Source organism: Falco cherrug, chromosome Z (assembly GCF_023634085.1).
Source record: "Falco cherrug isolate bFalChe1 chromosome Z, bFalChe1.pri, whole genome shotgun sequence".
Classification (NCBI taxonomy): domain Eukaryota; kingdom Metazoa; phylum Chordata; class Aves; order Falconiformes; family Falconidae; genus Falco; species Falco cherrug.
Genome location: NC_073720.1, coordinates 25987691 through 26003167, shown reverse-complemented (window position 1 = coordinate 26003167; position 15477 = coordinate 25987691).

Here is a 15477-nt window from a genome sequence, read left to right as displayed (position 1 = left end):
ATTAATGCAAACACAAGCATTGATTTACGTATGGACCTACATCAGATGATTATGTTCAAAACATAGCATCCTGGCTTGTATCTGAAACAGTGTGGCCAGCAGGGCAAGGGAAGGGACTGTCCCCCTGTACCTGGCAGTGGTGAGGCTGCACCTCGAACCCTGTGTTCAGGTTTGGGCCCCTCACTGCAGGAGGGACGTAGAGGGGCTGCAGCGTGTCCAGGGAAGGGCAACGGGGCTGGTGGAGGGCCTCAAGTTGCAGCAGGGAGGGTTAGATTGAATATTAGGAAAAATGTCTTCACTGAAAGGGTGGTCAAGCATTGGAAGAGGCTGCCCAGGGAGTTGGTGGAATCACCATCCCTGGAGGTGTTTAGGAAAGGCATAGATGTGGTGCTTAGGGGCATGATTTAGTGGTGGACTTGGCAGTCCTGGGTTAACAGTTGGACCTGATGACCTTAAAGGTCTTTTCAAACTTATAGATTCTATGATTATATGAAAATATTATCTGTATGTTAATATTCCAATATTTGCCTGAACATGATTTTTGATTTTTTGTAGGCACGAGTGTAGGCTTTGAGCATACTTGTTAAAAAAACCATCTGCTACCAAGACTCACAGTACCCAATGTAAAAACTAACCTTTTTCATTCTGCATCTCTTTTTATCATCTGAAATGACCGATATAGTGGGATCTGGCTTTATGTGTATGCTCATTAGTAGACTCATTAACTATAATGTAGTTATTTATGTGAGTGAGGATTGCTTGCACAAATAAAAGTTTCAGAAAGGGAATTTACTTTATTGTATGTTGTGGCCTGGAAAGCCTTTGCAGGAACTGCAATGTCAGACTTCAAATTTTTTCAAATTGGATTTCTACATGTTATCTTAAGGTTATATTTGTGTTGTCTGTAAGAAAATTACTGTGTGGAGAATAATATTTACTTCAAAGGAATCTGAAACTTAGGTAATTACTTGCCATTAATTTTTCTGAAATCCTATGGTTAAGTTCCTTTGTTCTGTTTCATTTACGTGATGAACCTAACTTTTCTGTGATGGAGCATTCCAATGTTTAGAGCATCAGTCTAGGCAGTTATTTTGTGATAATCTGTGTTCACTATGAAAATTGACCAATGCAGATTCCTGTATCCACTATACTCACTTTCTTCAGGTGTCTTTGTACTAAATTGTATTGGTCTAATTTCGCTCACAAGTTTGACAGCACATGATCTGTAATTACAGTCTCACACACTGCAAAACACCAAGCAAAATAAAACCTTTTGCTGGCCCTTGTTTCATTCATTGGTTTGTCAGCCATGCACTGTATTCCAACGGGTGTTTAGGTTGTTATAGTTGAAAGTGAAGAAGAATTCATTTGAAGTAGTGTATTTGACAATATTCTCAGAGATCTCTGATTATAGACTTGGTAGGTAAAGAGTCCATACTAAGGAAAACCAGTCCAGCCTGCAGGAGCTGAATGTGACTTTAAAACTTTAAATGAACTGCCTTTCTTACTAGCCAGAAATGGCTGTTTCATGCAGGGAGACCACAGGCATACCCTATCCTGTCACCCAGGCAGCAAGAAGCCAGAAGCAGAGGGTCTGCAGCGATAGTGATATGTATTTTAGGTCACAGGCTGCTTCTGTGAGCATAGATCAGCAACAACAAAACAGTTTTCCAGTGATTCCTTTTTTTAGCTTTGCATCCTTAACTGACCCACTTGACACATCTTTAGTAACAAGGTTCAGAGTGCAGCTGGCATGTCAGTTCTTTACTACATAGAGCAACAGCCGCCTAATGGAAGGCTGAGTTGTAATGCCTTAGTACAGCAGTATGTGGAACAATACATGAGTGACAGATTATGAATACATAAACTTGCATATGATGTATGATCAGTTTTCATGAATCAGATTATCACAACATACTTACATGGTAAACGCCAAATTCAATGAGTTGCACCAAGAAACTGAGGCACAATGAAGTTACAAAACCAGGTGACTTTGGACTTCTGAGCTGGATTGCGTTTCCTGTTTAAGTACCCAAAATGTACCAGACAAGAAGGTAAATGAAGCTTGAAGAACCAGTATGAAATAGTGGGATAATGAATTGTGACCGCTACTTTAGACTCAACATCTGCTACTTTAAAATAAGGTGTGTGATATCTCTAAAGCTATGCACTATACAGTTATTAATGTTTTAGAGTAACATAATATGGAACAAAGCTAAACATAGCAGAACTTAGTTGGGACATTGGACGTTGGGATATATTACAGAACAGTGCTAACCTTGAAAAATAGTTCTAACTATTAGTAAAATTTGAATGTTTTACAAACTTACTTTTAAACTATAGTATTTATATTTCTTAGAACTATATTCTTATTAAGTGAGGGTTTAGTAGTGAAAATATAATTTAATATCAAATATTTGGGGGGTGTGGGTTGTGGGTGTGTTTTCATTACTTTTGGCTCCATTTACACTATTGTCCTTCCTCCCCTCCAGAGTAATCTTATAGGTATCCCAGTCATCGTTCCAACAACCTGGTCCTATCAGTGTGGCCAGCATACCATAGACATGATTTAGACACTTGTAGAATGAGTTAACTCCAGAAATAACCTGTGTTTCCTCACCTGATCCCCTTCCTAGAGCAAGTTTTAGAATATGCATTGACTCTTACTTCAGATGAAAAGTATTCTGTACTGTGACTACCATTTAGGAGAACAGTGTATCTTCACTGTATTGACAAATGATCCTTTAATTTGACACAGTATATTATTACTCTTGTTAAAATTCAGCGTATTTGAACCTGAAGTTATATAATTCAGCCTTAGCCTCTATTTTTCTGTCTTTAATTGCTAGACTTAGCAATCATGTGTTCCCTGCACATATGTTACTAAGCATAGGTTTAGGACTAAACCTTGTCATATTTTTTCCAGTTTTCTTGAAGAAGTCTATATGGACAGCATGGAATAAGTAACATACATAAATACATCTGGATATATACATCTTTATTTTAATTTTGTATTTTCCTCTGAGATTTTCAAGGGAAGTACTAGTAACATGATGGTCTACTTCACTGAGAGGCAGAGGGCCTGAAAACCTCCTGGTTCGTGCTTATCAGATCCAGCTGGGAAGTACACATCTTTCATATTGAACCAGAGAGGATTAATTATACTGCAGCTATCATTTAGGGAAAGGTGATAGATACTTGGATATGGGAAAAATACCAATAGAATAATTGAAGCCATTTTGCACAGGGAGAACCACTGTTGTCAAAATAGGGCTTGTGAAGATTCTTGGTCAACAGCCCCAACTACTTATAGTGTTGGTAGTTCTGTGCAGAGCTAAGTTTCCAGAAATTCCTCAGAGATTACTGGACATCTCTTTTTTATATTAAAATGGTAACTAAATTGAGGTTAGAACTAATAAACCTGCAGTGAAAAGAAACCTCTTCTCTCAGTTAACAGCACAAATTTAGATTATCCCAGAAATGTGATGATGAAAGTGCAGAATAAGCTAGCTAAATCATTACAGCAGCTTTATCTGGGACAGTAAAAATCACTCAGAAGTTTTGGTTATTAATTTTAATACACAGCCTCCAAACATGACTAAAATGACCATTGCTCTCTTTGCCATCACTAAATGTGAAATTCAAGGAGCTGGTTATATTTTGCAAGAAATTGAGCAGCCCATGTGCCACATATTTAAATTTGTCTGTCTCTTCCATCCTACCATTTGACTTGCACTAATCTGAAATTTTCAGATGTTTCTTGGAGATTGAAGTTCATTGCTGTGCTTCCAGGACTTCCTTTCTGCAATTTACTTCTGCCAAATTATGCTTAAGCATAATTTTATCCTACTTAAAAAAAGGTGAAAGTTACATCCCATTGTCCAATCTTTTACAACTAATTATATGTGGTTCAACAAGTGGCGGGGTCCCATTTAGGCTGTTGCTGAAAAGGAGCAATAGGATATTTTGCTCTCATTACTTAATTGAGTAATTCCACTGTGCAGATTCCAGAGTAAATTGCTTCTTTGTTTCTGGTTTTAATTTATCTTGAAATTACCAGAGATACTGTAGTAATTTGCTCCATAAAAATGCATGTAATAACAATGACTGATCTTTTTATGAACAAAAGATAGCACTGGAAAAATGTATTTCTGTTTAATAGATTATTGCTACTTCTACCGCTCTAACTTAGTACATCCCTACTGCAAATCCTGAAAAACAGTAGGCCCTATATAATTCAGAAATTAAAAATGTTTTCATTGATCAAACTATATGAATATAACTTTCGTATTTGTATTTGAATAGCAAGGGACTAAACAAACTGATATTCTTTGCTCAGCCTGGCTAAAGTTTTGGAAATACACTACCTAATTTGCAAATACCGCCCAGGAAAATGCTTAATGCATAAAAGTGTTTGCCAGTGATGCCTTTGGAAACAGTTTTGCAGCAAATCAGACAGCTACTGAATAACAAAACATTTAAAAGAAAATCTATTCCTGAGACAGAAGAAATTTTGTTTTTAGTGGTTATGGAACAGACCTTGGTACCAGCAAAAGGACACAAAAATGGAAGAGAGATACTACTCTCAAATTTAGGACAGATTTGCAGATTTCCATTGCTACCACAGAACATTTATAAACTGTTCTAGAAACAGCCTAGCAATCATCACCAATAATTTCTTATTAGGAAGAATGGCTGAAAAAGCAAAGGTATCAATGACCCTGAAGATGGAACAAATACACAAGGAATAGGATTTATTACTGGACATCAAAGAATTTCATTCTGAAGTAGACATCCATGCTTGGTCAGATACCCTATTTCTCCCAGAAAACAAGCAACAGTAGAAGAGGAAATGGCCCTAAGTTGTGCCAGGTGGCGGTTAGACTGGATATTAGGAAAAATTTCTTTGCTGAAAGAGTGGTCATCCCTGGAGGTGTTTAAAAAGTGCATAGATGTGGTGCTTTGGGACGTGGTTTAGTGGTGGACTTGGCAGTCCTGGGTTAACAGTTGGACTTGATGATCTTAAAGGTCTTTTCCAACCTGAATGATTCTCTGATTTTATTTGTACTTGTATTTGTATTTGTACTTGCACTTGTATTTTTATTTCTATTTGTATTAGTATTTCTATTTGTATTTGTATTTCTATTTCTATTTCTATTTATATTTATATTTATATTTCTTACTATCAACTATAAATGGTATCTTTGATAGGTAGATCAGATGCGGAGGGATACTTTGTAAAAGACAGGTTCATTTAGTCAAATTAATCCCATCCAGGCAGAAATGAAAAACTGGACAAGGTTTTGGAGCTGTAAGGCAAATTTCTGCTCATGATAGGTATTTGACTATCCGTCTGAAAATTTGTTGGAATATGCAAGTCATTGTAGGCTTCAGGGACCTTGAAAACAAGAGGAAGAAAGGCAGGTAAATTTACTGGAAAGCATTCTAGTCCCATGTCCAAAGGAAAACAGAAACAGGGAAGGCAAATATTTTGTTATATAACTAGCATGATAATAGTAGTTTCTGTGGAGCCCTAGGCTGTGTTCCAAGAAAGTAGTTAAAAGAAATAGTAGTTTTTACAGGACCATCGTGTTCAGCTCTGCTATCATTATAAAAAAAATATTAATAAGGAGGGGTATGAAATAAACTGAAAAAAACCTTTTTCATAGCTTGAAAAAAAAGAAAGCCCTATAGAAACTTGTAACTTTATCAGACCAATTTAACTGGCTTATCCAAAGAAGAACAAAAGATGACTTAATTAGGATATGCTTGCATCTCATAAGGGGAAAATGCAAGTTAAGGAACACTTTCTAGTCATTGGAACAGAAAAGCACATTCAGATGAAGGACTTCTATTTCCTTCATCAGACCTCACTTGTTCTGCCCAAACCTGGATTAACCAAATAAAGCTTTACAGGCCATGTTACATGGGAGATCTATGTCAATGAACTCATGATTATACCTGACCTCTAACAACTGTGATTCTGTGATTTTCAGGTTTTAGAAAGCACATAGTTAGTGACATAGGGGAATTTGAAGAAACCATGATACATCATGTCCTACTCTCCCTGTTCTCCATCCCAAAACAAAAACTGCACAATAAACTTAATCCAAATCTAACTTCAATCTGCAGCTGAGTATAGAGCTTGTAGACCTATATGCACAGTGAGTAAAGCAGTTGAACATACAAATCACCATTATAATAACCTAGCATTTTATTATTGTACCAGACAAATAAATAACTTTGTCCTTCATAACACTAAAAGTTACCTATCCTCAGATTTTTGAATAGTTATCACTGTCCTCTCCCTCCTCTCCAGTATCATCAGCTATTGCATGTAGAGGACTTAGCCCTAGTCCTGGAAAGGATCACTGTATGTTCTGCCTGAGCAATTAATGTGGGTGGCTAATACGTAATAATGAAGACACTGAAAGACGATTTAGTAAGATGATGAATGTGATGGACAGCTACTTAATTGCACAGGAGAAAGTTAATTCACTACTGGTGTCATTATTTAAGTAATGCTTGTCTGTTCAACAGGCATCTACTCAACAGAGATGTTATTAAAGCTAAATTACAGCAAAGCTGTGAGACGTCTCCATCTAAACAAGACAAGCAAGACAAAATGAATGATGAGATACTTATTTTAGTAATTTTCAGTTTAGCCATTTATTGCAATTACTACTGGATGCTGTATTGTTCATTGCTTCATTTCTCACTTTGTGTCTGCAGCCATGTGATTTGTATTTTTGTTGTTCAAAGTACATAAGTCATATAAAGTAATGTAGAACTTTTTTTTTTAATTTAGAGTTATTTAGTTGAAGAAGCAATATGAAAACAGGATGATACATGAAGCAACAGAAATTAGGATTTAACATGAACTAAAATAACCTCAACTGTTAGATGAAAAATGGGCATGTGCAAGTATCAACTTTAAATTTTCAGTCTGTCATGGTTGCAATGGCAAAGCTTTACAATGGAATAAAAGCATTACCTGTAAGATATAAAATTAGAATACATATTAGTAACTCTCCCTTGCTATTACTTAAATATGATTGGTTTTAAGGCAAACTTTTGTTCTGGAGCAGAGAGAAGGTTTAAATGTTAATATAAGTAATAGATCACAGTAATACAGATCTTGATCACTAAACTTGTATCAAAACAATACTTAACCCAAAAAATGCTCAAAGCCTTAAAACATGGACTGAAGAAATGCAGGGGAAAGACAATTCCTCTAAAGCACTCTTGTGCATTTCTTTTTGTTTTCATATTTTTAGTACCTCCAAAAATACCAATAATGCAATTTAATGATTCCAGTAGGAGCTAAACACAACATGCACCCAATTTCTGTGATATTTAGATGGTAATACAAAATTGAAACTCTTTTCTATTTTTTATGTCCATCCATTATATCAAGAGATCAATAGATCTGAAAAATTATGTTATTGTCAGAAATTATTCTGCACTAACATAAATGAGGATACAACCCAAAAATAGACTCCTCAGACTTCAAAATGGATATTAAGTTTGTTTTCCTAACAATCTTAAGATTCTTTTTACAGTCTTCCATGTTTAGAGTAGATGGAATGGGAAAATGGAAATTATTTACATTTAATATATTTTTTATTTCAATACATAATAAAATTTGTATATTTATTTTGTTCTTGTAATTTAATTCAACCCAGGCAATTGTTGTTTACATTAATGCATTCATCTGCTTTGCTTCCTTGGTTCTCAAGGTACATCACAGCGTGTAATAACTTGTATTCAACAAAAAAGACCAGTGATGTTTAAACAAGTTGCTTTAACCGTGTTTTGCATTTACACATTTTCTTTTAATGTTAGAGTTTGAAAAACAGTTTAATTCAAAGTTTATTATTAATGTAAAACATTAGCTTTTTCAATTTCTTAGTGTGTTTAGTCTCTTAAAAAATATATATTTAGTAATGCTAAGTATTATCAATACTTAGTAATATTTAAAATATGACTACTGATATTACATGTATTTTCATTTAATTGATTAAGATTTGACATTGCAAAGCCTTGTTTTCTCCACCTGCAAAGAATGGATAAACAATAAAAGATGTTTATTTATTCCTGTGTCACATTGTGGGTTTACATTTGACTTTAATGTATTTAGTGGCCTAAACTGCCTTTCTTAAAATATGTAAAAGTGATCTTCATTGTGATTTCTCTTTTTCTGCTAGACAGCTAGAGGTTCAGACTACAGGCCTAACTTCTGTTCCTTCGTTTACTTTTTCATCATTTCAGTAGTTCTCCTGTCTTACTTGAGTAGTCATACAAATAAAGGATGTTTCGGTTAAGCATAAACTGTGTCATTCAGCTTTAATCTCTTATGCTTGGATTATTTTCATTTTCACTTATTGATATTTACTTCCTTTGATCAATCAATTTCAGAAGTTGTAGCTTCATTTCTTTTTTCACAAGGTTGGGAGGAAATGTTGCTGAATGTATAGCTTATTGTTGCACAACTATAGTGCAGTATTAAAGGATAATGTTGAAAAGTCAAGTTTAATTATCCCTGCTGGTCACTGAAGACAGAGAGAGTTTTGTTTTGTGGTGGGTTGACCCTGGATGCATGCCAGGTGCCCACCAAGCCACTCTATCACTCCCCTCCTCACCTGGACAGGGGAGAGAACACAAAAGGCTCGTGGGTTGAGATCACTCACCAATTACCGTCACGGGCAAAACAGGCTCAGCTTGGGGAAGTTAGTTTAATTTATTACTAATCAAATCAGAGTAGGGTAACAAGAAACAAAACCAGATCTTAAAACACCTTCCCCCCACCCCTCTTCTTGGGCTCAGCTTGGGTCCTGATGTTCTCTGCCTCTCCTCCTGTGCGGCACAGGGGTCGGGGTGTGGGGGCTGCGGTCAGTCCCTCACACGCTGCTGCTCCTGCCCCCTCAGGGGAGGCTCCTCACGCTCTGCCCTGCCCCAGCGTGGGGTCGCTCCCACGGGAGACAGTCCTCCATGAACTTCTCCAGCATGGGTCCCTTCCATGGAATGCAGTCCTTCAGGCACAGACTGCTCCGGCCTGGATCCCCACTGGGCCACAGGTCCTGCCAGGAGCCTGCTCCAGCACAGGCTTCTCATAGGGTCACAGCCTCCTTCAGGCATCCACCTGCTCTAGTGTTGAGTCCTTCACTAGCTGCAGGTGGATATCTGCTCCACTGCAGGGCACAGCCTGCCTCACCATGGTCTTCACCACAGGCTGCAGAGGAACCTCTGCCCTGGTGCCTGGAGCACCTCCTGCCCTCCTTCTGCACTGCCCTGGGGGTCTGCAGGGTTGTTGCTCTCACACAGTCTCACTCCTCTCTGTAGCTGCAGTTGTGCAGGTCATTTTCCCCTCTTCTTAAATGCGTTATCCTGGAGGTGCAACCACTGTCACTGGTGGGCTCAACCTTGACCAGAGGACATAGGGGAAGCTTCTGGCATCTTCTCACAGAAGCCACCCCTGTAGGCACCCCCGCTCCCCAGTATGTAGGTCTGAGCTCTAAAGCATGCCAGATGCTGTGGAATGGGCTATATAAGAGCTGAAATAGATGTTTACTCTTCAAAAGTTACACATGTTCCTCAGAAAATATGTCCTTTAATCAATTACTCTCATCTGTCCATGTCTACACGAAATGGCTTATTATTATTGAGTGCCTTTCTTCCTTGCTGGCAAGTAGGAAAAAGGCTTTATAACTCAGATCATGAAGTACTCCATATAATAATTCCTGCTTCAGAAAGAATAACTTAAGTACAGGCAACGTATGGTTTCACTCACAAAAGGCATCACTTGATACAGCGGAGAAAGTCTCAGTAATTATCTCTTCCCAGTATTTTATGGCATCTTTGAAAACTTTATTTGACTGTTTTTTAAAATTTATTTATTTATTTATTGTTATTTATTTATTGATAACTCCCCATTCAAATTAGCACAGTGTTAGTAACTTCCTCAGTTCGATGTTTTGAAATGTGTTTGCTGTGACACTTGAAAAACAGCTAGCCAGAAGGCTTTTCCAATTAATATTGCCCTGCTCATCAGGCTTAGAAAATGGGTTTCTTATAAACCAGCATTGGTTCGACCTCTTTTTGCCAACACTTTACAATATTCTGTCAACATTTTAAAATATTCTGAAAATGGGACAATTTTCCAATGTAAGCCTTGTGGGAACCAGAGCTTACTTGTGAGAATCAACCTGGTGAGAAGTCAGGCTGATTTTCTACATGCATGAGCCTTTTTCTACATGCACCAGTTCACATCTTCATAAGGTCATCTTTGTTGTATAGTTCTTCAGATTTTTTACTGTTTATATATATATATATATAGTTATAGTTACTCAGATTTTTTACTGTCAGTACCTACAAATATTGTAACTTTCTCATCATTACAGAATGGAAGTACAATAGTAAAAGTCATGAGTTCTAGCTTAATTTTTCATGGTGATTGCTAATGATTTGTCCATTTCATCTTTATGTCTTCTAGAAAGTAATAATATGCCTTCATTTTACAAATAAATCCCAGTAAACTTGCAGAGGAACATTCCAGGAGGAGGTGAATTTAGGCACTGTATTTCAAGTGTGGCACACCAAAGTTTTGTCAGCTGAGTAGAAAGGCCTTTCAAATTCACAGATATTCAGTATATACATTTATCTGTACCTGCAATATAATTCCTTTCTTATGTACTTGCTTTATCAGGCAGTACTTACTGGATACTCTTACAGACCAGCAAAGTGTATGAAAGTGCTACCTTTCAGTTGTGCCACATCTGATGTATTAATGTGGTAGCATGTTATTTCTGTTGAGCAGTACAATGGTTGTGACAACAAGATTGGCTGATACAAGCAATTACATATACTGCACTTAATGAATTACATGAATGAGGAGTATCAAGGTTTCTGCGTTGTTTTGGGTTCTCTTCCCAGTTTAGTGTCTAACAGGTTTAATATTTCCAAATGTGATACCTGGATTCAGCTTAGAAGAAGGAATGAAAATAGGCATTTAGGAAACAGTGGGCAGATGTTTCTCTTGCTGTATTGTGTTGTGTAAATGTATCTTAAAACCGTTTCCAAAGCTCTTTCTAGCCTGTATCAGGCATTAACCAAACAGTTCTTACTGTTTTGAATGGAAAAATGATTATACATTGGAAACTGAAAACTGGCACGATACATAAATAAATATCATATAGGATTTAAATTATTACTTATTTATGTCTCAGACCAGCTGTTTTTCCGTTTAAACTTCATGCAAGGGATTCCTATATTGATATTCTATATTACACATTATATGTTAAATACTAATAACATAACATGTATTTTTATTATATGTTTTTAATGTTGTATACAGAATAATAACAATGTTGTATAGTAGTGTATAATAGTAATGCTTTAGTATGATAATAATTTGCTATATTTTATACATTATACATTGTACATTACACATATTACATGTTAGTATATACAGAACTGAGTACATGACATACAGTTGTATTTGAAATCAGAAGGGAAATGCACAGGTCACACACAGAACTATAAATTACTTATGTCTTCATGACTAGAATTCCAAAATAATAATTCCGTTTCAGCCACACATTCTTACCGCTTTTACCTGTAAGCTGTGCCACGTGCCACTCTTCAACAGTTTCTCCTGTCTTGGCTTTAGGATCTATTTGGATAATCCAGAATATTTACCCTAAAGTCTAATATTCTTTAAAAAAATGGGGGAAAGTACAATCCTTTTGTGGCATTCAAGTCTTGAAAATCTGAATTCTACAGGATAAGTAACAATACCAGCAAGAATATAACCATTTAGGGTATATTGCTTGCTAAATTAATGGGTGTAATGAGAGACATATGGATTCCAGAATACTAACAGGATGCACGAGCTTCCATACATGGCCTCCTAAGTTTCCTGACTGCTCATTCTACTCTAAGCTTGTATCACTCAGAAGATGTCCTCATAACAAGCATCCTCTAAATACAGAAATAGGTAGAAACGAAGCTGTGGTGTAATGCATGCTTTGGCCAGTGTCAGATGCTGGGTTATGCTTCTGTGGTGAAAAGTAGTCGTGGTGTTCAGGGCACCCCTTTTCTGTTGCACAAAAATACCCTTTATGTGGATGGTAGCTCCTGCAAGGGTTGAAGAAGACTAGTAAGAGGGTGACACCAGGAAGATACTAGCAAACAGGGAAGGCTGTGTGTTTTCTCTGTAGTTCCGTTAGAAGTGTTCGGATTAAAATGCATAGGATCTTGATGTAATCAAAAGATGGATACCACATTATCTTAACTGGAGAACCAGAAGAACTCATGCAGCCTGCTTTCCTTTGGCTTTGAGAGTAACAACAGATCGCAAGCTGTTTAATGAAGGATGAACTTGAAAGCTTTCTCTGTAATTGGAAGCATTCTCCCTTTATAAATTTTTCTGGTCCCTAATAATGTAATTTAGGTAATGTGGCAAGTTTTCCCTCATTTAGGGCACTAATATGGTCTCTCATCTCTACACTTATTCCTTGAAACATGGAGGAACATGGTATTTTTAAGGGGTATTGATGCACACACATTGAATAATGGCAATTCTTTAGGAAATGTTTAGGGCAGAATTCATATGTCCTTTTGCCAGCTCCCTCTAAGAAGCTAGATGACCCTTTAGTAAAACTATGAGATTCATCTAAGAGACTTACTTTTTTAATGCTAATAGCTTTAAAATTTGTTTTATTATTTATGTTCCAAATATGCCAAACCTAGCATGTTATACTGCTTTCTTGGCTAATATTAGACAAACAGATCTCACTTAATTCCCAACTTGCTTGTTGCACACATAATAGCAAACTAATGTGGCTGTATGTCTTAAAAAGGTCCTGCTATAAAGTAAATACTTTGTATACTCTGCAAGTAAAAAATTTCCCTTAAAGCAATAAATGGCTAGAAAAGCAACATGCCTTTATGCAATGCAAACCACAGAGCTACATGGAGAGCAAAGGACCTTGAAGTGGCTTTTTTATCTCTTACATGAGATATTTTCAGATGAAGGATAACCCAAAAACTTACATGTGAAACGCTGACATTTTCTGCCTAATAATTTTAGTAATACTATTAAGAAACTAATAGGCTGTCTTTAGAGTATATCTGTATTTTACTTGCAATTTCACTCAAAATACCACAGTTTTTCTGCCCAGCATTCAAACATGTTCAACACTCAAACATTTCAGTATGTGCAAAATAAGCTAGACCATCCCTGACGTCTCCACATATCCCAAGCCTTAAACCCCTGACTCAAGATTAACGGAGTTCAAAGGCATTTTTTAAGTATATCCCAGCAGAGACTAGAAGCCTGGAAGCCAACATACTTCAGAGTCTGGAAATGCCTGTTTTGATATGTAATAAAAGAGAGGGAATAGAGGATCCAATAACACAAAAGAAATAGGGTAATCTCATAACTAACAAACACCCTCAGTCAGGTGGTTACGTATGTAGATTTCATTGCGGGCAAATATATGCAATCCAGTCTTGAAATGCAACAACACACTTATTAGGCTTCTTCCATCAGACAAACACAGCTTTGATACACAAATCAGATGGAAGACTTCTTAAAGACAGCAATTTGCAAGCCTTTTTTCTTTAAGGAATACTTTCAAATAAACACTTTCATAAAAATCCTGGAATTCAGATAAAAAAATATTATAACTAAAGTTTACTAAAAGTAAACTAACTTTAGAAAAGAAAGAAGGCTTGTATGCAAGATAAAATATTTACATAAGATACAGAGTTCTAGAACTACTGACAGGCCTACTACTTTAACTAAGAAAAAGGAAAAGTATTTGAGGATATCCTCTTCTATTCAGAATATAGAAGGAAGCTGTTTTGGGGAGATGAAATTTCAGAAAGAACCTTAAAATAATGACTCTTCAGTTGTTTGGAAATGAAGATTTCATTATATGCTTATGACTTTATGTTCTTCATACAATATACGTAATAAAGCTGGGAAGGATTATAGGAAATAAAAGCTTTTTTTCCAGCAATGAGGATATGAATTAAAATACTGTAACCCACAGATACGGCATTGTGGCTTGAAACAGTAAAGGATGACAGATTACTTCTCAAGTGTATAGATAATAAGCTTAGATATTTTGGCACCAATGGTTTGAAAGAAGGAGGACATGTTTCAGTGAAATACAGAATGGCAATTACTTACTCTGATGTAAATGCAAAAATTTACAATTTTTAAATTTTTTTTTATTTATTTACATTAAATTTACATTTACAGTGAGATAACCTGGTGAATTTCAGGGCTTTAAATGAATAGTTTGACTTCAGTATCTTTTTTTCCTGAATCTCTCTTAACCTACAGAAACATCTTAAAGAACTCTATAAAAATAGTTAAACAGCTGATAAAGATTAAATTGTAAGTTAATACACAAAATAGACAACTGAAACAATGCAGCAGCAGGACAAACCAGGGCAGTGCTGCCACAGAATTCCTGGGGGAAACACTTCAGAAACACTGATGGAACAGAACTTTCTGACCTCAATCCTGCAATGTAGCTCATCCCAAAACTTTCAGTATAAAAATTATGGCAAGCAGGAAAGAGCCTCTGGAATTTAAAAGCACAAGTGGCAGTACATGGCACTTTGGGCAATATGGAAGTAGCCAATATAAATATAATATATAAATACATATACACATTTAAATATACATAGAAAGATGAAGAGGAGAGATATGTTTTCACTCAGACTCAAATTAAAATTGCCTAAGCCTCGAAACAAGGGGAATAATTTATTCATGGCATACAACCTTAGATAACATATTTTGAATAGATGTATTTAAATATAACTATCAGTAATAGGAATTTTTAAAAGCAGACCTCTACAAAAAAAACTTCTTAGAAAGCACAGTGATAAAGCTATTTACCTTATGAAATTTCATACAGAAATCTGAAACGTGCAAAGGCAATGGAAATTGTTTTGTAGTGTATTATCTCAAGGCTATGCTTTTAAAAGACAAAATTCAAAGTCTGTAAATTTATGAAGTGTGGATTGCAAATATGAACCAAGAGCAAAAGATGAGAATGAGCTAATGCAGATCACAACTCTTATTTCAAAATTTGCCAAACAGCACAAGCTCAGTACTATCTGTTTCATGGAACATTTTAATCTTTATATAATTAGATAGTACTGTTGTCCCAGATAACAGTGTGAAATGTAATGTTACACTGGCCCTACTTTACACAGGATGTGATGGAGAAGGGAGAGCTCATGTAGGGCTGCAAACCTGACATGGAAATGAATTTTGCAACAGCATTCTGGGAAGATATGAGCAGTGAAAAATGAATTAGTTTGGTAAAGGTTGTTACAGTAAATGAGATAGAAGATGATGAAAGCCTTGCTGAGGGTTTTTAGCTCTTAGGGTGGGAAGAAAGGAGGCCACTATGACTGCATATTGCTAACATTTTTACTTCACTTCATGTTTCATTG